The sequence below is a fragment of the Bubalus kerabau genome, chromosome 1 (assembly GCF_029407905.1).
Source record: "Bubalus kerabau isolate K-KA32 ecotype Philippines breed swamp buffalo chromosome 1, PCC_UOA_SB_1v2, whole genome shotgun sequence".
Taxonomy (NCBI): Eukaryota; Metazoa; Chordata; class Mammalia; order Artiodactyla; family Bovidae; genus Bubalus; species Bubalus kerabau.
Window position 1 is genome coordinate 97,813,575 of NC_073624.1, and position 26,743 is coordinate 97,840,317.

The window sequence follows — 26,743 nt, forward strand, 5'->3', positions numbered from 1 at the left end:
AAAGAGTCGGACATGACTGAATGACTTTCATTTTCTTTAGAAAAATGTCTATCTAAATCTTCTAAATATTTTTTATTTTTAATATTGAGCTGCATGAGCTGTTTTTATCTTTTGGAGATTAATTCCTTGTTGGATTCATCATTTGCAAATATTTTCTCCCATTTTGTGGGTTCTGTTTTTATTTTGTTTATGATTTCCTTTGTTGTGCAAAAGCTTTTAAGTTTAATTAGGCCCCATTTATTTATTATTATTTTTTTTAATTTTCATTACTCTAGGAGGTGGATCCAAAAAGATCTTGCTGCAATTTATGTTAAAGAGTATTCTGCCTATATTTTCCTCTAAGAGTTTTATAGTATCTGATGTAACATTTAAGTCTTTAATCCATTTTATTTTTGTGTATGGTATTACAGAATGTTCTAATTTCATTCATTCTTTTACATGTGGCTGTCTAGTTTTCCCAGCACCACTTACTGAAGAGACTGTCTTCTCCACTGTATATTCTTGTTTCCTTTGTCATAGATTAACTGACCATGGGTACGTAGGTTTATTTCTGGGCTTTTTATCCTTTTCCATTGATCTATAAGTCTGACTTTGTGCTGTTTTGATTACTATAGCTTCATAGTGTAGTCTGAAGCCAGCAAGCCTGATTCCTCCAGCTTCATTTTCTTTCTCAAAATTGCTTTAGCTATTTGGCATCTTTTGTATTTCCATACAAATTTTAAGATTTTTTGAAATTCTAGATCTGCAAAAAATGCCATCAGTAATTTGATAGGGATGTCTGCTCTTGTTTTGAATGCATGTCGATCCCTGGGTCAGGAAGATCTCCTGGAGAAGAGAATGGCTACCCAATCCAATATTCTTGCCTAGAGAATTCTATGGACAGAGGAGCTGGTGGGCTTCAATACATGGAGTTGCAAAGGGTTGGGCACAGCTGAGCGACTAACACTTTTCTCACTCAAACTTGAGCAGGGATTAGCATCCTACTTTATCTATGTCCTTCAAAATACCCGGCACCAAGGCAGTATGGTATATAATCCTGCAGTCCGGAAGACTTGGGTTCAAGACCCTACTAGGAAGGACCACATACAATGTGCCCTCCATACCCATGATTAGTTGAATCTGCAAATATGAAACTATGCATATGGAGGGCCAACTGTATTCACTGTGCTTCACCGTTTTAATCTATGGGATTTGCATACCTTTAGGGTTGTGGGGATTCTTGGGACCACTTCCTCGTGGATACAAAGGGAATGACTGTATTGTATGATCTCATTTGTAGGACATATCCTGACTAGCCAACTCTAGAGACACAAAGTAGACTAATGGTAGCCAGGGGCTGAGGGAGTAGGCAATGAGGGAAATGCCTGCTAAAAGGGGTGCTTCTTTTTAAGGTGATTTAAAGGTTCTAATGTTGATTATGATACATGGCTTTTATTGAGTTTGGTACATGGTTTGCATGGGCTTCCCTAGTGGCTCAGTGGTAAAGAATCCACCTGCTAACACAGGAGACACAGGCTCAATTCCTGGGTCAGGAAGATCCCCTGGAGAAGGAAATGGCAACCCACTCCAGTATTCTTGCCTGGGAAATCCCAATGGACAGAGGAGCCTGGCAGGCTACAGTCCACGGGGTTGCAAAAGAGTTGGACACAACTGAGCAACTAAACAATAACAACAGCTGTTTGCACAACTGTGAATATACTAAAGAAAGAAAGTGAAAGTGAAGTCACTCAGTCGTGTCCGACTCTTTGCGAGGCCCACCAGGCTCCTCTGTCCATGGGATTCTCCAGGCAAGAATACTGGAGTGGGCTGCCATTTCCTTCTCCAGGGGATCTTCCCAACCCAGGGGTCGAACCCCGGTCTCCTGCATTGCAGGCAGACGCTTTATCCTCTGAGCCACCAGGGAAGCCCCAAATATACTAAAAATCATTGAAATTTACACTTTAAAAGGTGAGTTGTATGGGATGTGAATTATATGTCCCTCAATCTGTAACGGAAAACAAAAGACCCTGCTCGGCATTTATTTGCAGCTTCTGCATCTGTGAAATAGTCATAGTAACATCTGTTATACCTCACAGAGCTGCCTCAGGGTTAAATGAAGCAATAACGAGAGTGCCTTGAACGTATGCTCATTAAATGTTTTCCAGATGATTCCTATATTTTAGAAGTTGAACTGGAGTTAGTATAAAGCTGAATGTTAAAGCAGAAACGGTGCTTAGAAATCAATTTAGTTCTAGCTTCTCATTCTGTAAATGAGAAACGAGTGATAAACTCAGAAAATTACCAGTGACTGGAGTTTAGATGGCAGTCCTGAAAGAGTGAGTGAGTGGATTCACGATCTTAGAACGATGGCCATTTTCTGCATTACTTAATCATATGTGCTCTGCTGAGGCAGCAACACTGAACCTGGTTTGGCCCTTTGCAAGAAGAGCAAGCAGAAAAAGCAATTACATAATTCATTTTCATGTTAGAGAACTTGGTGCCTGCTCAGTAGAGTCTAAGATAGAAATAAATTCGTACAGTTGATAATATAAAAAATTCTATTAAAATCCCAAGTGGAATTTTAAAGCAGTATAGTAATTTTCTTTAATTTTAGAAATGGTAAAAATATGAAATATCAAAACTGCTCCAAACCACTTACATGAGTTTCCTTTTTCTCCCACTACATCTTTCTCTTTCTCCCTACACACACATACACACACATGATTGTATTGATAAGATGCACACTTTTTAACAACTTATTTCTGATCAGGACCCAATCTACAGTCAATGGCTTGTTCTAATTTAATTGACGGCATTGTTGTCTTTCTTAGCTTTACATAAAATAATGTATGTGTGTATGAGTTAGTCACTCAATCGTGTCCAACTCTTTGTGACCCTATGGACTGTAGCTCATCAGGCTTCCTCTGTCCATGGGATTCTTCAGGCAAGAATACTGAAGTGGGTTGCTACTTCCTTCTCCAACATAAAATAATGGTGCATCTTAAAATGGATGACAAATTAAAGTATGGTGTGAAAGTGAAAGTGATGGTTACCTAGTCGTGTCTGACTCTCTGTGACCCGTGGACTGTAGCCCACCAGGCTCCTCTGTCCATGAAATTCTCCAGGCAAGAATACTGGAATGGGTTGCATTCCCTTCTCCAGGGGATCTTCCCGACCCAGGGATCAAACCTGAGTCTCCTGCATTGCAGGCAAACTCTTTACCATCTGAGCCTTCAGTGTCCATAAATATACTTTAAAAATGATCTAGAAATTTGTGCTGGTTGAATGTTCAGGAATCTTAGAGGGGACATGGCTGAAGCAAGTGCCAGAAAAACCACAGAGTTCAAGTACTTCCACCGGGCATTGTCCTCTTCATGTACATGAACATGTACATGAAGGTGTACATGAACCTGGGACCCATTAACAGGAACTCTAGACTTATTGATAGTGTTGCCAATGTAATCCTGGAGAAATGAGTAACCAACACAGTGGTGACTGGATATGCCTGAATCCTTTTAGGAACGATCCTTGGACATTTAGCAACTGCATACTCTAGCATTCTGCCTTCACAGTGTTCAGTGTCTGTGTGAGGCTCCTGTAGGCAACACTTCAGCTGTTAGGAGATGCAGCAGAAGCCAGAGGGTTGGGTGAGGCTTCCCACCTGGATCAGCAAAGCCTTTCTCTAACAGCCTTGCTTATTTGGGGAGGGTAAAGGGATTTCTGCAGTGAAAGGCTAAGTCCTTGGCGTGGTTTCAGGGTCCCTAATGGATGTGCCAAAGTCTCTGACTGGCAAACTCCTCACAAAATAATAATTATTTAGATGCTGCTGAAGATAATTAATTTGGGCTTTGGAAGGTTTCCTGCTTGGTGCATTCAATTCGAAAGGCCGCCTCCTCTCAGCATGTGCCTGTAAACACAATCCCTGGAATGACAAAAGAGGATAATAAAAGTCAAAAGTGTTGCCAGCACTGGCCTTTTGAATGAATGCCAAGTTTCCATGGACGTGGGCATTGAGGTGGATGGATTTGTTTTCTTCTCTGCTTGAGTGATGAGGTTTTCGTCATGCGCTGGTTGGTTTGGAGCCTTTAGAACAGTGGCCCCAGACACGTTTCCACCGAGAACACATGGGAAGCCAGAGACACGCAGGGAGCCTTGCATGTGGCTTTGTCCATGAGCCTGTTCTGTTCAACCCAACTGAGCAGAACTGCACAAACACAGCAGCACGCCAGCCAGAAAAGATTTGTTCAGGATCACCCTGGAGTTTTGACTCCTAAGATGGAAAAGAATGCCGAGTGCAGAGTCTTTTTTTTTTTTTTTTTCATTTTTTGGCCACACCTCACAGCCTACAGGATCTTAGTTCCCCAACCCACATCCCCTGCAATGGAAGTGTGGAGTCTTGACCACTGAACCACCAGGGAGGTCTCAAGAGTCTTTCTAAAGGCTGACTTTAGAGTAGGAAAGCTGAAGCAATCAGCAGAGGCATCCTGTTCAGATGACATGAGGCTCATTTGTCATTCATTCATTTGTCAAATGTTTATTGTGTACCTACTGCATGTGCATAGGCTTCTAGGCCTTGAGGATACATAAATAGCAGTCAATGACACAGATAAAATCTCTATCCACCTCGATCTTCCTTTCTAGAGGATGGAGACAATAAGCAAATAGGTGAATAGAGCACATCAGGAAATGACAAATGCTGTGAAAAAAATAAGGCAGGTTAAGGGGGAGGGAGTGCCCGGGGGAGGGTGGTACATCGCTGTTTTATGTAGGTGGACAGGGTGGTCCTCTCTGGTAGGGTGAGATGGAGGAGCACAGTGATCTGAAGGATGCTGGGGAGTGAGTCACGGAGGCAATGTGGTGGGGTACTTCCAGCAGACAGAGAGCGAAGGGCCTAATGCGGGTGCAGGCTCAGCCCGGGCAAGGACTGGTGTGGAGGGGTAGGGGCTGGAACAGATGGGGTTGCGGATCGTGGTGCAAGGGGAGGTCTGAGAGAGCTGAGGCAGAGTTGTGGATAATGACAGGCTTCTCAGGCCCTCTGAGGTGGGAGACTTTGGAGGAGTTTGAGCAGAAGAGCCTGGTGATCTGAGGCAAATGTAACAAGAGTACTCTGGCCACTGTGTGAAGATGACATGATGGCAGGAGACAAGGATGGAAGCGGTCCTGATGAAGGCGTGATGCACAGACTGGGAGGGTGGGCGTGGAGATGGAGGGAGGTGGTCAGGTTCTGAATGTATTCTGAAGGTAGAACCCTCAGGACTGGATGAGGGATGAGTCCATGGATTAGATATCAAGGGCACAAGAGAGAGAGACGTGAAGGACAACTCCACGCCTTTAGGTCCGCTCAACCAGAAGGGAGTTGTTATCTGTTGAACTGGGGCCCTCAGAGGTAAAGCCAGTTTTGGACTTAAGTCTGAGATGAGAGTCTTAGATATCCAGGTGGAGAAGCTGAGTAGACAAATGTGAGTAAAAGATCGAGTCCTTGGGGCTGCTGGTAGAACACGCCCAGTGCTGGTGGATCAGCCCTACCTTAATTGCCTTAAAACAGAGAGTCAGGCAGAGTCAGGGTCAGGGCTTTCCACCTCCTTGGGATTTACATGGAGAGATCACAAAAAAGTAGGGTCCTAATCTGGTTGGCCAATGTTTCGGTGAGGTTTGTAACTAGACAGAGGGTCCTGTACTCTCTACCTGATGCACCAGTCCAAACCTTTCTGACTACCCCACCCCCACCCCACTCCATAGAAGCAATGACCATAGAGGTCTTCTCCTTGAAAAGCTACCACCTTGCCACCTGTGTACTTTCTGCTTGTTACCTTAAAACTGGGTAATCAGGAGAACAGTGTTTTTGTACTGAGATTGGTACTTAAATCTTGGCTTTATTGCATGCTAGCTGTGTGACCTCAGGGAAGTCTCTTAACCTCTGTGAGTTTCAGTTTCCTCATGACTACATAGCTCACATTCATTTGATAATCAAATATAATTATGTATGTAAAGAGGCTACCCCTGTGTGTGGCAAATAAGAGGTAATTGTAATAGTAAAAAATGTGTGTTGGCCACTATTTTGTACATCTTTAATTATGTATTTACTTAAATATCACAGCAATCCATGAGATGGAAACTATTGTTATTTCTACTTTACAGATAAAGTTAAGTAACTTGGCCAGCTAGTTACTCAAGTAGGCTGGATCTAGGAATTATTCATTTAACTACTATCCTTCTTGAAAATACTTAAAAATTTTTCTTTTCTCTCATTTTCAAGTATTTTTATTACATGGTTCAAGTTTTCAATTTGCAGTTTTGTATTTTTCCTTGTTATAAAGTTGTGTTTAGTATCTGACCCTAAGACAACTGTCATCCCCTTTATACTAAAATAGCAGTTTAATGCAGTGGCAAGAAAAGAAAATTCAACATTTCTGAAATACAAAAGATGAGGTCTTATTGCCAACCATCTCTGTGGGAAGCCCGGTCAGTGTAGCTGCGCATATAAAGCAAACTGGAGACATGACTTTTTCTCCTTGAACAAATAAGAAAATGTGTTTGGAAAGCCGTGAAAATCTGAAAAGAGACTGAGGGATCTGCATTTTAGAGTGTTAGGAGAAATTAAAATCTGTTTGTACTCTGTGTGTGTGCATATGCATACATATATGTGAAAGTGTGTGCCTGGGCATCTCTGAAGGTGTGTGGGTGTCTGTGAATGCATGTGTATTACGGGTGTGTGTGTGTGTGCCTTTGAAAGATGTAACACTTACTGACTACCAGAGGAGTTGGCTCAGTGGGTTGTTTGACACAAAAGGATGAGCTCAATTGATGAGATCAATTTTCTGGTTTATGCTTCTTCAAATCATTGAGCTGATGACACTGAGAAGGAAAAACAATGCCCAAGGAAGAAAGAAAATCATGTTTCTCATGAAAAGGTCTGTCATATTTAGCACATAAAAGTACAGGACTCCGTTAAAATTGACCTATCACTAAAATTAAACAATAATTTTTTAGTATAAATATGTCCCATATTTGGGACATCTTTTACCAAAAAATTACTTATCTGAAATTCACATCTTACAGGACATGCTGTAAACCTAACCATGAAAGAGAATGAAGGTAAATAGCTGTTGATTTTTTAAAAAATCTTTTAAAATCCACAAACCTTTTGTGGACTAGAAAGGATTTTTGGTTCTGGCTGGGGCATCACTCTTTTTTTTTTTCTCTCTCTCTTTCATGTAGTTTCTTAAGAATTTGGCACCACCATCTGTGAAAAGGGGAACTAATCTGATAAGCACTCTGTCATCTCCCCAGGGGAAAACCCTGTAGAATTTCACATCTGTATCCCCAAGTATAATTGCCTGGGGTACCTCCTCTTCATTCTCCACTCCAGTAAAAAAATCAATTAATACTTTTAAAAAAGGATTCTTATAATATGTCTTAATAGACAGTCAGTATCCTGTGGTGTTTAATTTCTTCTTTCTTTTTCCTCTCTCTCTAGCTTGCATGGAGACAGAGTTCTCCTTTGAGGGGAGTAGCAAACTGTGGCAAGTCTTTGGAAGAAGTAGAACACTGATGGGAATTCAGAGAGGAAACTTCCCATGAGCCCTGGGAAGCTGGAAGCAGGCACAGGTGAGGCCCTGGATCCAGAGGGCCCGTGATGGTGTGATGGAGGGGAGGGACCACACGGGACTTCTTTAGGGTAAACCTCAGGTTCTCTAGTAACTGGTCCCGAGTTTGTGCTGTCTGTCACTGTCTTGGTGTCTGAGCTGGAACCCCTTGGACTTCACCTTCCTTATCAGTAGAATGGCTGAAATACCAGTGCCTCAGTCACAGAGTTGTTTAAGGACTAAGTGATAACATTGATAAAGCCAGTGTCTGGGAGTTCCCTTGTGGTTCAGTGGTCAAGACTCTGTGCTTCCACTGCAGGGGCCATGGATTCAGTTCAACCTCTGATCAGGGAACAAAGATCCGACATTCCCAATTGCCGAAAAACAAAACAAAACAAAAACAAGACAAAGAGCGTATCTGGCTCTCAGCAAAATGTTAGTCATTATTATTATTTCTTGTTGCCTGGGGTGATTTTTCCTAATAAGTTCAGTTATCATTTTTATTAATAACCTTTTCTGATCAGAGATGTAATGCATGTTCATAGAACAATATGTAGGAACACAGAAAAACTGCATGAAAATTAAATCAGAAATACCCCATAAAGCCATTTCTGGTTTTTAAATTTTTCTCTGTATGTACTAGTGGTCCTCAGTGCTGACAATGCATCAGAACAACCTGGGAAGCTTTTAAAATAGAGATGCTAAACCAGAGCTAATAAATCAGAACTTTTAGGGGTAGGGAGGAGAAGGCAGTGGCACCCCACTCTGGTCCTCTTGCCTGGAAATGCCATGGACGGAGGAGCCTGGTGGGCTACAGTCCACCTGGTGGCTAAGAGTTAGACACGACTGAGCGACTTCACTTTCACTTTTCACTTTCATGCATTGGAGAAGGAAATGGCAACCCACTCCAGTATTCTTGCCTGGAGAATCCCAGGGATGGGGGAGCCTGGTGGGCTGCTGTCTATGGGGTCGCACAGAGTCAGACACGACTGAAGTGACTTAGAAGCAGCAGCAGCAGCAGGGATAGGGATGATGGGTCTGTGTTTTAAAAAAAAAAAATTCCAGAACATTCTATTGCAAAGTCAGTTTTAAAAACCCTGGCACTCAACTCATGCCTATTGCTTGCCTGTCTGTATCTCTCTTGTAGTTTTCAAAAATTGGACAATATTGTACATTCAGTTTTGTAAACTGCTTTTGTCAAGCTGCTTTATCTCTCATCATCATTATTTTTCTACAGTGTCTTATGTTCTTTCCTTACGGCTTCAGCTGTGATTTCTAATAAGCTCTGACCCACTGCTTTTCACCCAGCTGTCTTCTCACAGAATGAATCCATTTAAAAATGTCATCACTCCTGCCTTCTGATGGCCTTCTAATCTGCCACAGTGGATGAACGGAGACCTCATCACCATTATTCATTCTCTCCCTCTCTTGGATTTCGGCTCCCTAACTGATGGCCAGGGATGACTCTGGCCCTCAGTCGTTCCTTTGCAGTTTTGTGGCTAAAGCTTGAAATTATGCTGGCAGAACTGCCGGTGTGGGTTCACACATTTTCTTCCCTAAAATATTAATTTGACTTATAACACTGTTTTTCATTTAGTGCTCAGCCAACCATGGGGGTGGTGATTTCAGCTCAGAACAACCTCCAAGGACTCTAAGGGGAAATTTTCTTGGCTGTCCAACTGACATTTTAGGAAAATAAAATAACATTAAAACACCATAAAAACATTCCTTGTAGACAGCTGTCTCCAGTTACTGATGAATGAGACTGGGTGTGGGGTGAGAGAGGGCCCTAAACAAATCAAGAAGTAAACACCTAACCATTTATGCCCATCCCCCTGCCAATATGTGAAATGAGTGAAATAAATGCAGCAATTGCAGGACAGCAATGTCGCCCTGACCTTCCACCCCGCCACACTGATACTTCAGCCGCTGAGTGGAAGCACAAGTGATGGTTGTTTGAAAACTTTTCAAAACATTGCAAGCCAGAGGTTTCTCAAGAAGTGCCTGGGTCTTATTTGTATGGAAGAGGAAGAAGCATGAACTACCGCAGGTGATTAACTGGTCTTCAAGTGGGGAAACCAAAGGAGGTCTCTACCCCCAGAGCTGGACCATCTTGCTTTGGCCTTTGGCTGGGCCAGGCGAGGGATAACCATAAAGGGGCTGCAGGCCCCTCTGAGGACCCAGGACATGGAGCAAAGAGGCCTGACCCATTCAGTGTTCAGCGAATGAAGAGATGCAGATGAACGCTGCTTACGATGACTGAGAAACAATGTGCCAGGCTTTCATAAGGTTGATAGAGAAAATATTGGAGAACAGCCTCTTCTCTGGGAAAAGAAGCATTTTGCTGCTGCTGCTGCTAAGTCGTGTCAGTCGTGTCTGACTCCGTGTGACCCCATAGACGGCAGCCCAACAGTCTCCTCTGTCCCTGGGATTCTCCAGGCAAGAATACTGGAGTGGGTTGCCATTTCCTTCTCCAAGCATTTTGAATGGTGCTGATAGGACGACTTTTTGTTTTAGAGTAAAAAAGATGAAGATTATTAGGAAGATGAAGCCCATCTAGTTAATTAGGGGTGTGCTGGCTAACTACCCTCATTGCATGCCTTAGAAACAAGAGTCTTAAATATGTGAATACTTTTTTGCAGTGGGGAAGAATGTGGGTGTTGTATTTATACAGACAAGCAAGTTCTGCTTACCAACTGGTTACCTCATATCTCTAAGCTGGTTTCTTCCTCTATATAAGGGGGATACGTACCCACCTCACAGGGCGAGACTAAACTGGATGAGTGCATGCAGTGTGACTCAGAGCTCTGTCCACGACAGGGAAGGCTGGTGGCCCTGACTGAGGCTGACCCACTGAGTGTGATGATTTAATGCTTCGCCAAGCCTGTGTCAGCACTACCCTGCTCTGGTTGGTTGTTTAGCAAGCCCTAATTGTTGACCAGAAGCTTCTCCTCTGTCGGGCAGTTTGTACTGCTATTCTTTTTTATCCCAAGTAATGGAGATTTCAGGATCCCAGGAGGCTGAGACCAGTCAAAAGGGTTTTGCACTTCCTTTATCCCTATTATACCAGATGTACCATCCAGGTAGCAGCCTTATGAAGCTCCTGCTTCAGCCTGAACCTGAGGTTCTTCTGTTTCCCAAACTATCCTCCCCTGGAGGGGTGCGGTGGTACCTCCCATTTGGTGGTGACGGCAGACAGCAAAGAAGTTTCCCCAGGACCCAACCAAATCTTTGCAAGCCCATCCAGTGACTGTGCCAGGGAGGGCAGGCTTGCCAGCCCTCTTTGTTAATTTCCTCAGAGCAGTAATTGAGCACCCCTGGTAATCTTTCATTTCAGTTCTCCTTCCTGGATGCTGGGCTTTCCATTTGGCTCAGTGGTAAAGAACCCGAGTACCAGTGAAGAACATGCAGGAGATGGGGGTTCCATTCCTGGGTCGGGAAGATCCCCTGGAGGAGGAAATGGCAACCTCCTTGCCTGGGAAATCCCACGGACAGAGGAGCCTGGCAGGCTACAGTCTATAGGGTCACAAAGATCCAGACAGGACTGAGCATGTTATGTTACATTATGCTTCTGGACGCCGAAGAAATGGTTTCTTCTCATTTTTGAATTGAAGAGGAAAAATAGGCAAGAATGATTTCTAAACAAAGCACAATTTTAAGCAGAGCATTTATGCACATATGTTCTCCTCCCTTGTTACAGATAGACAACCTTCCTCTGGGAGGGAACTAAGATCTTACTGTCAAAACAACAGATATTGACTGTGATCTGTTCATTGCTTTTGCTTTTCATGAGGAAAAATAAGAGATTGTTATATGGAAGCCTAAGAGAGGGCCTCAGGCACCATACAGAGAATTTTCCATGATTGGAGCTAACATTCCCAAGCACCGACTACTGCCCAATAATATGCTAGATACCTCCTGAAATTACTTCACAGCAACTCTTCCCAATTTTTACAAAATTGAAGTATAGTTGGTTTATAATATTATATTAGTTTTGAGTGTACAGCATAGTGATTCAGTGTTTTTACAGGTAGCTGTTACCCTTTTAAAGACAGGGAAACTGAGGTGTTTAGCTGGAAGAACCTAGAGGGGAATGCAGGGAAAGTATGTGTCTAGTCATGGGAAATCTGATGATAAAACTTGCCCTTCTCTGAAAAGAAAAGGATCAGCACAATTAGAGGATGAAAGCCACTCTGAGCCTGGGTTCTGGCCAAATCTGGCCAACAAAGGACTCAAAGGGACTAGTGAACCTACTGGATAAGTTGAGATTCTTAGACGCAAGTGACAGAAATCAAACTCAAGCTAGCTTAAGCTTAAAAGAGAAGCAATACGCTGCTTTGGGGAGTGGGGAGCCAGGAGTAGGTTTGAGACATGGCCGGACATAACATGCACTCTCTGTCTTCTCATTTCTCCTCCAGCCTTGCTCTCTACCATTACAGTCAGGCTTCCTACATGCAGCCAGCCTTTTAAGACCCAGCTTTGCAAGTTTCCCTGGTGGCTCAGATGCTAAAGAGTCTGCCTGCAATGCAGGAGACCCAGGTTCGATCCCTGGGTTGGGAAGATGTCCTGGAGAAGGAAACAGCAACCCACTGCAGTACTCTTGCATGGAAAATCCCGTGGACAGAGGAGCCTGGTGGGCTACAATCCATGGAGTCCCAAAGAGTTGGACCTGGCTGAGTGACTAACACTTTCACTTTTCTGCAAGCCTAGCAGAAAAAGCAAGTTCTCTCAATGCATATCAAATGTCCAAGGTAAGTACTGCATATAAATGCAGAGAAAGGCTCTGATGTCCTGTCTGTGTGGCATGCCAGCTGCTGTACCAGTTACCGTCACCGTCGTCAGGGTGATTGGGTACCATGATAAGCAAGCCTATGGTCAGCATAGGGCAGTAAACAGAGTCACAACTCCACATGAACTCTATGGACTGGGGATGAGGAGTTCCCCAAACAAGTCAGAGAAGCAGAGCAGGCAAAATAGTAGATGCCCACCAAGCCCCTGAACTGGTGAGGGGCATCTGAGTGATGCTATTTCATACTGATGCTTTTGTACCCTTAGTTACTCTACACGCGCTAATATCACACCACGTATATTACTGCGCTAGAGCTGCCGTAACAAAATACTGCAGGCTGAGTCACTTAAGCAGGGATTTATTTTCTTATAATTTGGGAGGCTGGAAGTCTGAGATGTGGGCGCCAGCAAGGTTGGGTTCTGGCGAGAACCCTGTCCCTGGCTTGCAGAGCTCTGCCTTCTTGCTGCGTGCCCACGTGGCCTTCCCCAGTGTGTGCACACAAAGAGAGCACCAGTATCTCTTCCTCTTCTTATAAGGACTCCAGTCCACTTAGATCAGGACTCTACACTTGATGCGGAGAAGGCAATGGCACCCCTCTCCAGTACTCTTGCCTGGAAAATTCCCATGGGCGGAGGAGCCTGGTGGGTTATAGTCCATGGGGTCGCTAAGAGTCGGACACGACTGAGCAACTTCACTTTCACTTTTCACTTTCATGCTTTCATGCAGAAGGAAATGGCAACCCACTCCAGCGTTCTTGCCTGGAGAATCCCAGGGACAGGGAAGCCTGGTGGGCTGCCGTCTATGGGGTCACACAGAGTCGGACACGACTGATGCGACTTAGCAGCTGCAGCAGCTACACTTAATGACCTCACTTAACCTTAATCCTCCTGAATGGCCCTGTGTCCAGTACAGTCGCATGGGGTTAGGGCTTTAAGATATGGATTTGGCAGGGACATAATTCAGTCCATTGCATCCTGGGAACTAGATACTTCCAGAAACTATAATCCATCTCTGTTTCAGAGATATCTTATGTTGGAAAATGATTACGAGAAATATTTGGAATTCTGAGTAAGTGACACTCAAAAGGAAAGAACTTGCATCGTCTAGATTCTGAGCTCCAGGAGGGCAGGTGGGCACTGTGCTTCAGTATTTCACATGGGACACAGCAGTTGGCCCTCAGAAACATGTGAATTGACGAAAGGGGGTCTTTCCTAAAAACGAGATAGTGTCAGTAGTTTGTGGGCCTTCATTTGATCCCTGTTGAGAACACAAGGGAGGGAGGGAGGCCCCTGCTGTCACTGAGGGCTGGCTAGTCTGGAATTTTTATGAGGCAGTCAGTTAATTTTCTGCTGCTCCTTGCCCTGTCTGGTTCTGCTTCTGAAGACACAGCTTCTAATGATCAGCTCTGGTGCTCTGTCTGCACTGTCCTTAGAGAAATCAAGTTTTACACATGGGTTATGGTGTCATGAAAGCATATTCAACAAAATAAAATATAGTATAGATACACATGCACGCGTGACCACTTCGTTTAATAATAATAGCCTCAGAAAAACTCTCATTCTCAGGATTTTTAGAATTTCCTCTTAAAAGCTAGGACGGTTTTTATCATTTTGTTCTGGGGCTTATCTGTTTATTCTCTTTACTAGGTGTTGGTTTTCACATCTAGTCGTAATTTCATAGGGGTGGAAAAATGTCCCCCTCTTCCCTTCTACAATAGGTTCTTTGGCTGGCCTAATATGTAAATTGACTTAAGGCAGATAAACAGGAAGAAAACATTTAATGCTGTATGTACAGGAATCCCATAAAAGTATGAGACCAAAACTGGCAGCTTTAATACCTTTTACACAGAAAAAACAGTGAATTTATAAAGAATTGACAAGACAAAGGATTTTGGACTTAGAGTAGCAAATTAGTGAAGACATAACAACATTTGTTTATACAGCCTTCCCTGTCCTAAATTCCCTATTTCTGGTGATAAAAAATATCTTCTACCTTCCTGGGACAGGGAAGGTAGCTTTCGGATGACAGATCTGTTTCCTGCCTTCAGGGGGACAGAGAAGGGTCAGAGTGTCCTTCTTAAAATGGTTTCTCAAGTAACTATAGTTCAGAATAGCCAGTATGCCACAGTGTAATGTTTGGGGGTAGCAGTCTGCTCCCCTTCCGTTTTTCAGCTGAATTAAAGCCTCTGTATTTCCTTAGATGTTTAAGAATAAGGAGACCAGGTGTGACTGCTTCAGAAGAGCACCCGTTTCCATGGAGCACAGCAGTGGCTGCCCAGGCCTGCATGGTTCCTGGGGCTGCCTCCAGCTCTGTGGCTCTGGGCTGGCTTTTCTTTCTCAGTCTCTTAAAGTTGTAGGATGTATGGAATGTATATATAGCCCAGTGCCTGTCCACAGTAAATGCTCTAAAATAAAAACTGCTATAATGACCCCTCCCTTTTTTGCAAATTGCTCACTGTCCCAAATGTTGGGATCTAAACCTTCAATGCCTTCAGGGCCAGAAAGGTCATTTAAATGTGTGTATACCCTGTATGGGGCAACAGAGAATGGAGGAAACCCTGGTTAAGTTGGGGAGTCCATGCTTTGCTAAAAGCAAGTCAGATATTTTATACTGGGCAGGAAGGAAGGGAGGCAGGGAGGCAGGGGTGAAAGATGACACTGCCCATTTCTGCCAGCTGGATTTGGCCCTGGAGCCGCCAGTTTGCAACCCTTACTCTGATTTAAAGGTGAGTATGTTTTAAGGAGCTGAGTGAGCTACGTAAAAGAAACAAATCCGAAGTCTTAACCTTCAACGTTCAGCTGTGAGTGCAAAGGAAATTGCTCATAAAATTTCTAACTAAAGAGGAGTCAGGTCACTGTGCATTCATTGTCAATCAAGACCGTGATGCGCTTGCTAAAAAAGCCAGTTCTCCCTTAGGATCCATTTATAAAAATATAAATGCTTAAAATCATTTGTGAATGAATCAGTAGATGAAGCAACAACCAAACAAGCAAGATGGTGGCTCGTTCTGGTCTATGTGGACCAGAAGCCCCCAGAGTCCTGGGCTCCATACTGGGGGTACAGTGAAAGAGGAAAAGGGAGCTGGAACCCGGGAGAGGAAGACTGGCAACCGGAGCTCACTCAGAGGGAACGGCTGAGGGGGCACTGGAATTGCATCAGGAATAAGTGAAGGAAATACAGATGTTTATCCCAAAGAAACAAATGCCCAAGAGTGTTATCAACAGCATCAGTGTTGGTGACATTCATTTTTAAATTCATTTATTTGTTTTTGGCTGTGCTGGGTCTTCATTGCTGCATGAGAGCTTTCTCTAGTTGCGGCAAGGGGGGCTACCTCTAGTTGCAGAACGCAGGCTTCTTATCGTGGAGCACAGGCTCTAGGGTGTGCGGCCTCAGTGGTTGTGGTGCCTGGGCTTGCTTGCTTTGTGGCATGTGGGATCTTCCTGGACCAGGGATCGAACCTGTGTCCCATGCATTGGCAGGTAGATTCTTAACCACTGGACCACCAGGGAAGTCCCCATTTATTGAGTTTTAGGAACCATATATGTATGATGACATTGCTGACAGTGATTGAATCTCATGCAACAGGTTCCTTAAGTATGTTATTTTATTCAGTCCCCACAACAACCCTATGAAATTGGCAGAATTAGTATGCCTTTTTTGCAGATGAGGAAGCTTGTGGCATAGAAAGATTAAATTGCCCAAGATCACACGATCAACAAATGGGGAAGCTGAGAGTCAGTCCATCCATGCGGTCTGCCCATAGAGCCCACAGGCTTAACTGTACACCATTAGCTGTCCTCCATTATTTAAAGGGATATTAATAAGCTTATTGTCTCTGATTCCAACAGAGAGAGCAAAAGTCAGAGAAGACAGAAACAGACTCAGCTCAATACAAGGGAGGCCTTTCAAATGTCTGGAGATGGAACAGGTTTTTTCAGTGTGTTCTTTCAAATGTCCAGAGATGGAACGTATTTTTTTCAGTGTGTTCAAGTAGGGGCCAGATGACTCCGCCAAGATTTCAGAGAGAGGATTCCAGGATGGATGAGATCAGATGGCCTCCAAGATTCCTCCCCTCTCTTGATTCTGTCATGGTCTGAGGCTTGAGGCCTCCCCCAGGAAGGTCAATGTAGGTTAGCGAGAGGCAGCAGTGGAAAGGGGCCTGAGAGGGAGGCGCGTTTCTAAGGGCTTTAGCTATGTTAATTCGCTCAGTTCTCAAAAACAGCTGAATGAACAGATACTACTAATGACATTGTTCCCCTTTTACAACTGCAAAAACTGAATCATATGGTGGCTTCATAATTTATCTAAAGTCACACAACTAATACATACTAAAGCCAGGATTTGAATTTAGGCAGTCTGAATCCAAAGCCTGTGCTCATAATCATTTCTGTATAAAATCTCTTATTAAGGGGATGCGTAATTTGAAAAACATTCCTTTTAGTTCCCTCTGTCACCCCACCAAGATTTTTGATACATCGCCTTCCCATCTTGCAAACCACTGTATTACTAGAAGTTAATGGTAGCACTTGTCAATGTAACATTCTGACTTTGTCAGCTTATATTTTCCAGGGTCTGATTCTTCTGCTTCGGAAATAGGATCCGAGACAGGGGGTTCCCACATGCGTCATAAACTCCTACAGACTAATCAAACTGTTGTGATTGTTCATTTTCTCAGAAGTCCCAACTGAAGGTATAAACAATAATGTCCTACTCACAATATATGTCTGGTTCCTATTTAAGTATTACCTCCACTGTGGGAAACATTGAATTTCTATACTTCTTCTACTCTACAACAGTCATGTCTGCATATTGATTTCCCTGATGATTAAGGTGGAAGTTGGTAATAGTAGAGACTGCACCTCATACATTGTTGTTGATGTTCAGTCACTAAGCCATGTCTGACTCTTTGCAACCCCAGGAACCTGCATACCAGGCTTCCCTGTCCTTTCCCATCTCCCAGAGCTTGCTCAAACTCATGTCCATTGAGTTGACAATGCCATCCAGCCATCTCATCCTCTGTCCCCCTCTTCTCCTCCTGCCCTCAGTCTTTCCTAGCATCAGGGTCTTTTCCAAAGAGTGGCTCTTCGCATCAGGTGGACAAAGTATTGATACACTTGATACATAGTAGATGCTTAGTATGTATTTCGAACTGTGGTGTTGGAGAAGGCCCTTGAGAGTCCCTTGGAATGCAAAGAGACCAAACCAGTCAATCCTAAAAAAAAATCAACCCTGAATGTTCATTAAAAGAACTGATGCTGAAGCTGAAGCTCCAATACTTTGGTTGGAATACAAATACAAGCTGGAATCAAGGTTGCCGGGAGAAATATCAATAAGTTCAGATATGCAGATGACACCACTCTTATGGCAGAAAGTGAAGAAGAACTAAAGAGCCTCTTGATGAAAGTGAAAGATGAAAGTGAAAAAGTTGGCTTAAAACTCAACATTCAAAAAAATAAGATCATGGCATCTGGTCCAATCACTTCATGGCAAATAGATGGGGAAACAATGGAAACAGTAAGAGATTTTCTTTTGGGGGGCTCCAAAATCACTGCAGATGGTGACTACAGCTATGAAATTAAAAGACACTTGCTCTCTGGAAGAAAAACTATGACCAACTTAGACAGCATATTAAAAAGTAGAGACATTACTTTGCTGACAAAAGTCCATCTAGTCAAAGCTATGGTTTTTCCCGTAGTTATGTATGGATGTGAGAGTTGGACTATAAAGAAAGCTGAACGCTGAAGAATTGATGCTTTTGAACTGTGGTGTTGGAGAAGACTCTTGAGAGTCCCTTGGACTGCAAGGAGATCAAACCAGTCCATCCTAAAGGAAATCAGTCCTGAATATTCATTGGAAGGACTGATGCTGAAGCTGAAACTCCAATATTTTGGTCACCTAATCCAAAGAACTGACTCAATTGAAAAGACCCTGATGCTGGGAAAGATTGAAGGCAGGAGGAAAAGGAGATGACAGAGGATGAGATGGTTGGATGGCATCACCAACTCAATGGACATGAATTTGAGCAAGCTCCGGGAGTTGGTGATGGACAGGGAAGCCTGGTGTGCTGCAGTTCATGGGGTCGCAAAGAGTCAGACATGACTGAGTGACTGAACAACAATATGTATTTGCTTAATACATGTAATCAATTGGAATTTGTTGACTTTGGGAGAATGAAGGTGTCATGGTTATTTATTTTTCCTCATGGTGCTATTTGGGCTCTGACAGTAGCTAGCTAGTCCTATTTAATTTTTTTTTTTGCCTCCAAGAGATTCATGCTTCCAGTAACTGGGCAAATACAATTAGAGCATCTTCTCAAGTATTTTACATTCCTGACTGTAAAAGTCTTTCTTAAGAAAAAATGTTGTTTTTATTTAGACAAATACTGTGCTGCCGACCTGCTTTTACTCTAGGTCTCTTTTCCTCAGTATTCAAAGAAACCATTGATGGTCCAATTAGGACACAGAACATGAATTGTTAAATAACTGATTCACTCTATAGATAAAGATGCCAGCTTTTGTGTCTAAGGAGACTGCTGGATTCATTGTGTACAAGGACAGGCTGTTCCTTGCCTGGCTTACTTACTGTGTGTTTAATTAGCTGCTGGGACTTTCATGGCAGTCAGTGTTCCAAAGGTGGAGAGATGTGAGCTTGTTAGGTGATGTCAAAATAAGAGCTTTGACACTGGGTCTGCACTTTCATCGCTCCTCCCATTTCCACTCAGGGACTGAGGTTTGTACCTCTCTATGGCAAAACTGTCATCTTCCCCATGGCCCCAGGGCACAGAACTTTGTGGGCTCCTCAGTGGTGTAGCTTAGCACAGTGCCTAACACACAGGGAATGCTTCAGAAATACTGGTTGAATTATTCAGCTGAGGCCCATTCAGAAGCCACATACCTGTTTCATCCTCTCTCTTATCTCCATGTACTGCCAGTCTCAAAACCCTGTGTAGTCTTCCCAGAGGTCATAGTCAGGATATATTTTTTATTATTTATTTATGCATTCATCCATTCAGTCATGCCTGGTTTTAACTGTGGCACTCTGGATCTCCGATTTTCTTTGTGGCATGCGAACAGCAAGATCTTAGTTGCAGCATGTGGGATCTAGTCCCCCGAACAGGAACTGAATAAGGGCCCCCTGCATTGGGAGTGCAGTCTTAGCCACTGGACCACTAGGGAAGTCCCCACGGTCAGGATATTGAACCAACAGTGTAGTCTGGGCACTAACCAAGCCGCCAGTGAGCTGGAATCCTGAAGGACCCCTCCCGGGGTAGACATTAACCTTTCTGGACGGGGGGTTGGGGGCACAGGAAAGGAATATCAAGGTACGAGAACTTGGGGTTGAAATAGTGGTATTTACTAGTTGAAATGCTGCTGCTGCTAAGTCAGTTCAGTCATGTCTGACTCTGTACGATCCTATGGACTGTAGTCTGCCAGACTCCTCTGACCATGCACTTCTCCAGGCAAGAATACTGGAGTGGACTGCCATGGCCTCCTCCAGGGGATCTTCCCAACCAAGGGATCAAACCCTGGTCTCTTACATCTCCTGCACTGGCAGGCGGGTTCTTTACCACCAGCGCCACCTAGGAGTAGCTGAGCCTGGTGCCAGTTGAAATGGATGTATTTAAATATTTCACTAGTGGTACAGCCGTACTAGTGCGTACCAGCTGATTTTCTCTGTTTAACTCCCCCAAAGCCAAACAGTACAATGCAGCCAGACTTTTATTTTTTTCCTTCTCCAAATGAAAATATTGCTGCTTTCCACTCCTTCCAGAAAACATAACAGCCTAAACATAACCATTGTAAAAATATAGTAAAATAAGACGAGCTGGGAAGATTGTAGCTGCAGCATATTTTCTGAAATTTCTCTGAATTGACAAATACAGACAGAGAAACTAGATGGCTAAATCAAAAACCCGTGGACACAATTCCAACAAAACTGGGTGATAAGATATCACTGAATCCCCCAATTTGGAAAGACCTGCATGGTATCAACATCTGTGCTGACAAAGCAGAGCGAAACAGTGGGTCACCTGCTGGATGGAGAGCAGGAGAATCCCCAGTCAAGGGGCGTTCACTGGAAGGCATGGTAGTGTAACCTGAGAACAGCTGTTGTCATGGGTAGATCTCCGTCAGCTCCAGTAGCTGGAGAGTGGAGTGGGTTCGCAGTAAAAGCCAAAGGAGCTGGAGCAGTGTAACCTTTACAGATTCTTCTAGCTGACCAGCCAGGGATCCTTTTCAGAGTAGGGTATTGCCTTGAAAGAGAAAGAGTGGAAGTAGACAGTAGAGAAGGGAAGCCAAGTTCAGAGTTAAATGGAGCGAAAGAGACAAAGTCTTTCATCTATGTATACATAGCCTGTGGTCTGTAGATTATATACAGGTTGTAGGTATCTTTGGGGACAGAGCTAAGACTATAAGACTATACATAAATCATATATATCCAGAGGCCTAAAATTTGTGAGCAAGGCAGAAACATGGAGCATGCCTAGTACCAATATTGTGCTCTTGAAATATTTGCCTCTCTTAATTTACCTCTCAATTAAATTAAGGCTTCTTGGAGAAATGGTTAAGTCTCAGAGAAATAGTTGATTCCTATCTGCGACTGAAGATCTACCGGTTGAACTTGGAAATCTGACAGCAGGGAAGGTATGAAGCATTTTAGGGATATGGCCAAACAGAAAACAAACAATAAAACCCACAAGCTGAATTGAAGAGGCTTTAACTGGCCAAAGATGAGGCAATACAGACAGAGGAACTAGAGGGCTAAATCCAAAACCCGTGGACATGTTTCTAGCAAAACTGGGTGACAAGATTACCGCCGAATCCCCCAGCACAGGAAGACTTGTGTGGTATCGACATCTGTGCTAACAAAGCTGAGGGAGCAGCGGGGCAGCTGCTGGATGGACAGCAGGAGAATCCCCAGCCGAGAGGCGTTCACTGGAAGGCGTGGCCAAAGATGAGACAGAGCCTTCAGGAAGGATGATCATTGCAATTGATTAAAAGCCACCAAATATGCTTAACCCATGAATTCATATGGATATTAAAAAATTATTGATTACTTTCCAAATATGATAGGGAACCAATTCATTATCTTCAAAACTGGTAAAGAAAACAGAGTCAAACAATGATCTTGCCTTTTCTGTACAAATTGCAACACTGGGTAACCAATGAGGGAAATTATCTCCATATAAAAGCATTTAGGTTAATGAATGAGAAAGAAAAGTAGAACTCAAAACATTTTTCTGGGATCTCAGTTCCCTGACCAGGGATTGAACCTGGTGCCCCCTACAGTGGAGGTGTGGAGCTCTAGCCTCTGGACTGCCAGGGAATTCCCTAGAAATCTTTCTGTTAATACGTATTATTTTATTGAGGTATGTAGAAATATTTTGCAATCCTAAAAAGTCAATGGATTGAGATATTGATAATAGCTACTAACATCACCCAAAAGAGTCAAGCAGGCATGCTATGGCACTTGATAAAAGCATCACATCACCCGTAGGCTTGCCAAAGAGAATCTGGATCCAGCTGTCTTTCTGCAGGAAATATGGAGGACAGACAGAGGGACACATTAAAGTGCACCGTAAGTGTGCGAGCAACCAAGTCCAGCTTGCCTCTGCGGAAAACTCAAGACAGACCCCCAGGGTTTTTCAGCCAATATAGGAGAAGAAAGGAGCGGAGGGAGAACGAGACATAGATTAAAAGAGACAACATAGCAAAGTATTTTTAAGTGCATGTGTACTTGAGGGATAAAACCATAAATAAATGTAAGGATACCAGTACTTCAAAAGTCATGATAATACTAATATTTTGTGGGGAGGAAAGAGGATGGGGCACCAGCAGGTTTTGGGGCTACTGACAGTGTTATATTTGTTGACCTGGGTTGTATTTACAGGATGTTCACCTTAGGAACTTAAAAGACTACACATTTCCTTTTTGCTTGTGTTTGTACCTGTGTTTCATTTTCAATTAAAAAAGGTTTTAAAAAAATGATACTGGTGTCTGCCTTTTCAGACTTATTAATTTATATATTAGCATGTATGCTATGTAGGTTTTACCTCAAATAATGATATACTGCAGATGCAATTTTGAAACCAGCAATATTTTCACTCAGCAATGTATCATGGACGTCTTTCTACGTCAAATCACTTAGAGCAGCCATATTCATTTATAATAAAAAGGTAATTGTTTTAAAATAAAAATACCTGTTCCTTACCAAAAGTTTCAGGCAATACAGAAAAGTACAAAGGAAAAATAAAAGCAGCACACTCCTCAAAATCTCACCACCCAAAAAAGAAGGAAATCCTGCCGTTATACCTATGTGAGGTGATGGATGTTATCTAGACTTCCTGTGATTGTCACTTCACAATATATACGTCAAATAAGTATGTTGTACATATTGATTCAACTAATACAATGTTATATGTCAATTATGTCTCAGTCAAACTGGGAAAACATCTCACCACCCAGAAACAGTAACATAATTCGTGGTCTCTTTTATGTATATATAAAGGTAGAAGATGAGAGACAGACATGGAAAGAATTTTATGGTTAATTACCAAAGTTATTTTAATTGAAGTACTGAATTTTAAGCTTCCCTGGTGGCTCAGCTGGTAAAGAATCTGCCTGCAATGCGGGAGACCTGGGTTCGATCCCCGAGTTGGGAAGATCCCCTGGAGAAGGGAACGGCTACCCACTCCAGGATTCTGGCCTGGAGAATTCCATGGACTGTATAGTCCGTGGGGTCACAAAGAGCTGGACACGACTAAGCGACTCTCACTTTACAAAAGGAAAAACTAAAATTAAACTGGTAATTTAGTGTCAGACAACTTTTCCCCCTCACCTGGGAGAAGTGTTTTTATAAGGCATTCCTGAGCTTAAGAAAAAAGTTAGGAAATTGTTAGGAAGTTACACTATTTCCTTTGGTTTATGCTTCAATTTTAGATGATAGCAATTGGATCCCTGCAGGTGAGAGATGAAGTAATTAGCATTTTACTTCTTCCTTCTCCCACTTTCTCATTTGTAAAATCTATTATTTTTACTTTGTCAGGATTTGTAATATCTACATTTTGTTCCATAACTAGAATTCCATCCGTCCTTTGTCTTAATTCTGTATATAAATAGTTTACCTGCCCATCCTCTCATCATATTCTTTTGACTCTTCCCTTGGTGTCTCTGTTCCTGAATTATTTAAAAAAAAATTCATTTCTTGGTCCTGATTGGTTGGAGTTTTAGGAAACTTTTATTGATTTATTTGGCTGTGCTGAGTCTTCCTTGCTACACAGGCTTCTCTCTAGTTGCGGTGAGCAGGGGCTACTCTGTAGTTGTGGTGTGCAGGCTGGCTTCTGTCTGCGGTGGCTTTTCTTATTACGGAGGATGGGCTCTAGGGCATGCAGGTTTCAGCAGCTGCGGCTCTCGGGCTCTAGAGCACAGGCTCAATGGTTGTGGCACATGGCCTTAATTGCTCTGCAGCACGTGGGATATTCCCAGACCAGGGATGGAACCCCATGTCTCCTGCATTGGCAGGTGGATTCTTTACTCTTTACACTGAGTCACCAGGGAAGCCCTGGTTGGATTTTTTTTTTTTTTCCAAGAAAGATTCCTGGGTGTTTCACTCTGTTCTTTCATGTTTGAGACATCTACTTGTGGCTAGTTGTAATATTCCAAGGTCACACTTTTTTCTCTCCAAACTCTCTAGACATTGTTTTATTGTCTTCTTACATTGAGGCTGTTTGGAAATGTTTGTATCCAGCTTGATTCCATCCCTACCCATCTCTACCTCCATGGATGATTTGCCTTTTCTGCCCAATGTCTAAGTTATTTCCCCTTGAAAATTAGTATCTTGTTTGTTCAAAGCAGTTTTTCCCCCTGGTACACAATGGAAAATTTCCTCTGCAGATTCAGTTCTCCCTTCATTTTAGGAAAAATGTCCATGTATTGTGTTTCTGAATGCATATTTTGTTGCATTTATTGGATTCTTTATTAGGGACACCAATTATCCGTATGTTTGATGGTCTCTTTGTTCTCTTATTATCTTTTCCCTAATTGCTTTACTCCCTGTGTGTTTTCCCATTGTATTTCCCATAATTATCTCAAGTCTTTTATCCATGCCATTAATTCAATTTTCAATCATGTCTTTCCTGTTACTTTGACATTTCTAATTTGTGTATTAGATATATAATGGTGTTGCTTCTGTTCTCGATTCATTTCCTTAGCTCTGAAATCTCTTTAATCTCCTTCTTTCATTTTATCATCTGAATTTTGAGGTCTTATTTTTCTCAGATTCATTTTCTTATTAAGGCCCTTTTGTGCAGTGTAATCCCTGAGGATCTCCTGTATCTTGGAATTATGTTTTCTTCCAGACTAGTTTCTTCATAGTTGACCCACTACCTTCCTTCCTCCCTGTCTCTCCCATGTTTGATTGTTCGGTATTTACATGGTCGCCATGTAATTTCTTTTCTGCTGCTGCGGCTGCTAAGGCGCTTCAGTCATGTCCGACTCTGTGTGACCCCATAGACGGCAGCCCACCAGGCTCCCCTATCCCTGGGATTCTCCAGGCAAGAACACTGGAGTGGGTTGCCATTTCCTTCTCCAATGCATGAAAGTGAAAAGTGAAAGTGAAGTCGCTCAGTCGTGTCCGACTCTTAGCAACCCCATGGACTGTAGCCTAGCAGACTCCTCCGTCCACGGGATTTTCCAGGCAAGAGTACTGGAGTGGGGTGCCATTGCCTCCTCCGAATTTCTTTTCATCTCACTCTTATTTAATAAGGGCGTCTCCAATCAGAGCTTCTTGTGACTGTTGCTGAGTGAATGTAGTCTGTCTGCCTCTGTTCCCGTCTTATCTAGGATGAATGTATTGCCCTCTCTCTAAGCTAGTTTTTGTTCATTACATTATGTATTAGGATATCTTAGGATGCTTTTTCTAGAATGCAAATTTTATCCTGCCATGTCTTGCCTAAAACTCCTTGGTGATTTCTCATAGCTTTTAGAAAAAAATGTCTAAACTTCTTCTTTTAATTAGTTAATCATTTTTGGCTGTGCTAGGTCTTCACTGCTGCGTGCAGGCTTTCTCTCATTGTGGGAAGTGGGGGCTATTCTCTATTCTCTGTTGTGAAGGCTTCTCATTGCAGTGGTTTTTCTTGTTGTGCAGCACAGGCTCTAGGGCTCAAGGGCCTAGTTGCCATGAGGCATGGTGGGCTACAGCCTATGGGGTCACAAAGAGTTGGACACAACTAAATGACTAACACACGCACACATGGGATCTTCCCGGATCAGGGATTGAACCGATGTCCCTTGCATTGCAAGGCAGATTCTTAACTACTGGACCACCAGGGAAGCCCTAAACTTCTTAACTTACATGCAAGATCCTTTATTATTTGGCCCACATACCTCGCCAGCTCAGGTTTTCTATTGTTCTCTACCTCATTTGTTAATTGATCACAGGAGGCTTTTTGCTGAGCCTGGATCTGGCCTCGGAACCCTTCTCAACACAGGGCTTCAAGTAAACTATTAGCCTTCTTCTTCTCTAGGTACATCCCATTCATCCTTCAAAACTTAGTTCCAGTGTTCTCTTCTGTGGGAAAATTTCCCAGAATACTCCTCCCTTTCTTTCCCTCCATGGTATAGTTCAGATACCTCTCTTTTGTGGTTTTCCTGTCATATAATTTATCATACTTAATTGTAATTGTCTTTTACAATATGGTGTAATAGACTTTGGAGCCAGAATGCCTGGGTTCAGAAATTAGCTCTGCCTCATTTGTTATCTGTCTGACTTTGGGGGTCCTTTCTGTGCCTACTTCCTTGTGAGAATTAAATAAGTTAATGCATGGAAAGCTTTCACTGAGTACATGCTCAACAAATGCTATTTATTGCTTTTTATTGAGAGGAGTCATCAGACAGCGATAATGGCCCCATTCCACCCACAGCCCCTGCCTTACATGCCAGGAGCTGTCCGTGGTGCTAAAACAATGCCCTTCAACACAGAACAATGTTGCTATTGTCTGTCATATATTTAGCCCTCAGTAGTACTCTTACCATGACTGAAGAGACTTAGCAGCAGCAGCAGCAGCAGCAGTACTCTTGCCTGGAAAATCCCATGGGCAGAGGAGCCTGGAAGGCTGCAGTCCATGGGGTTGCTGAGGGTCGGACATGACTGAGCGACTTCACTTTCACTTTTCACTTTCATGCATTGGAGAAGGAAATGGCAACCCACTCCAGTATTCTTGCCTGGAGAATCCCAGGGATGGTGGAGCCTGGTGGGCTGCCGTCTATGGGGTCGCACAGAGTCGGACACGACTGAAGCAACTTAGCAGCAGCAGCAGCAGACATAAACCCATATTACAACTTTCCAGCTTTAGCAGTAGACATAGAAATGGATTCTCCCTTCCCATTTCCAC

The 26,743-nt window shown here is 43.1% G+C and overlaps 1 long non-coding RNA gene across 2 annotated transcripts; it reads left to right on the forward strand.

Annotated features, from left to right (window-relative positions):
* The first annotated feature begins 7,199 nt into the window (after window positions 1-7,199).
* On the forward strand, window positions 7,200-17,136 carry LOC129655219 (uncharacterized). Of its 2 annotated transcripts, none has more exons than XR_008715834.1 (3): window positions 7,200-7,587; window positions 11,984-12,316; window positions 16,910-17,136. It is a non-coding gene; the product is annotated as an uncharacterized LOC129655219 (long non-coding RNA). The 2 variants fall into 2 exon arrangements; XR_008715835.1 differs by having other exon boundaries at window positions 16,924-17,136.
* Window positions 17,137-26,743: the final 9,607 nt, after the last annotated feature.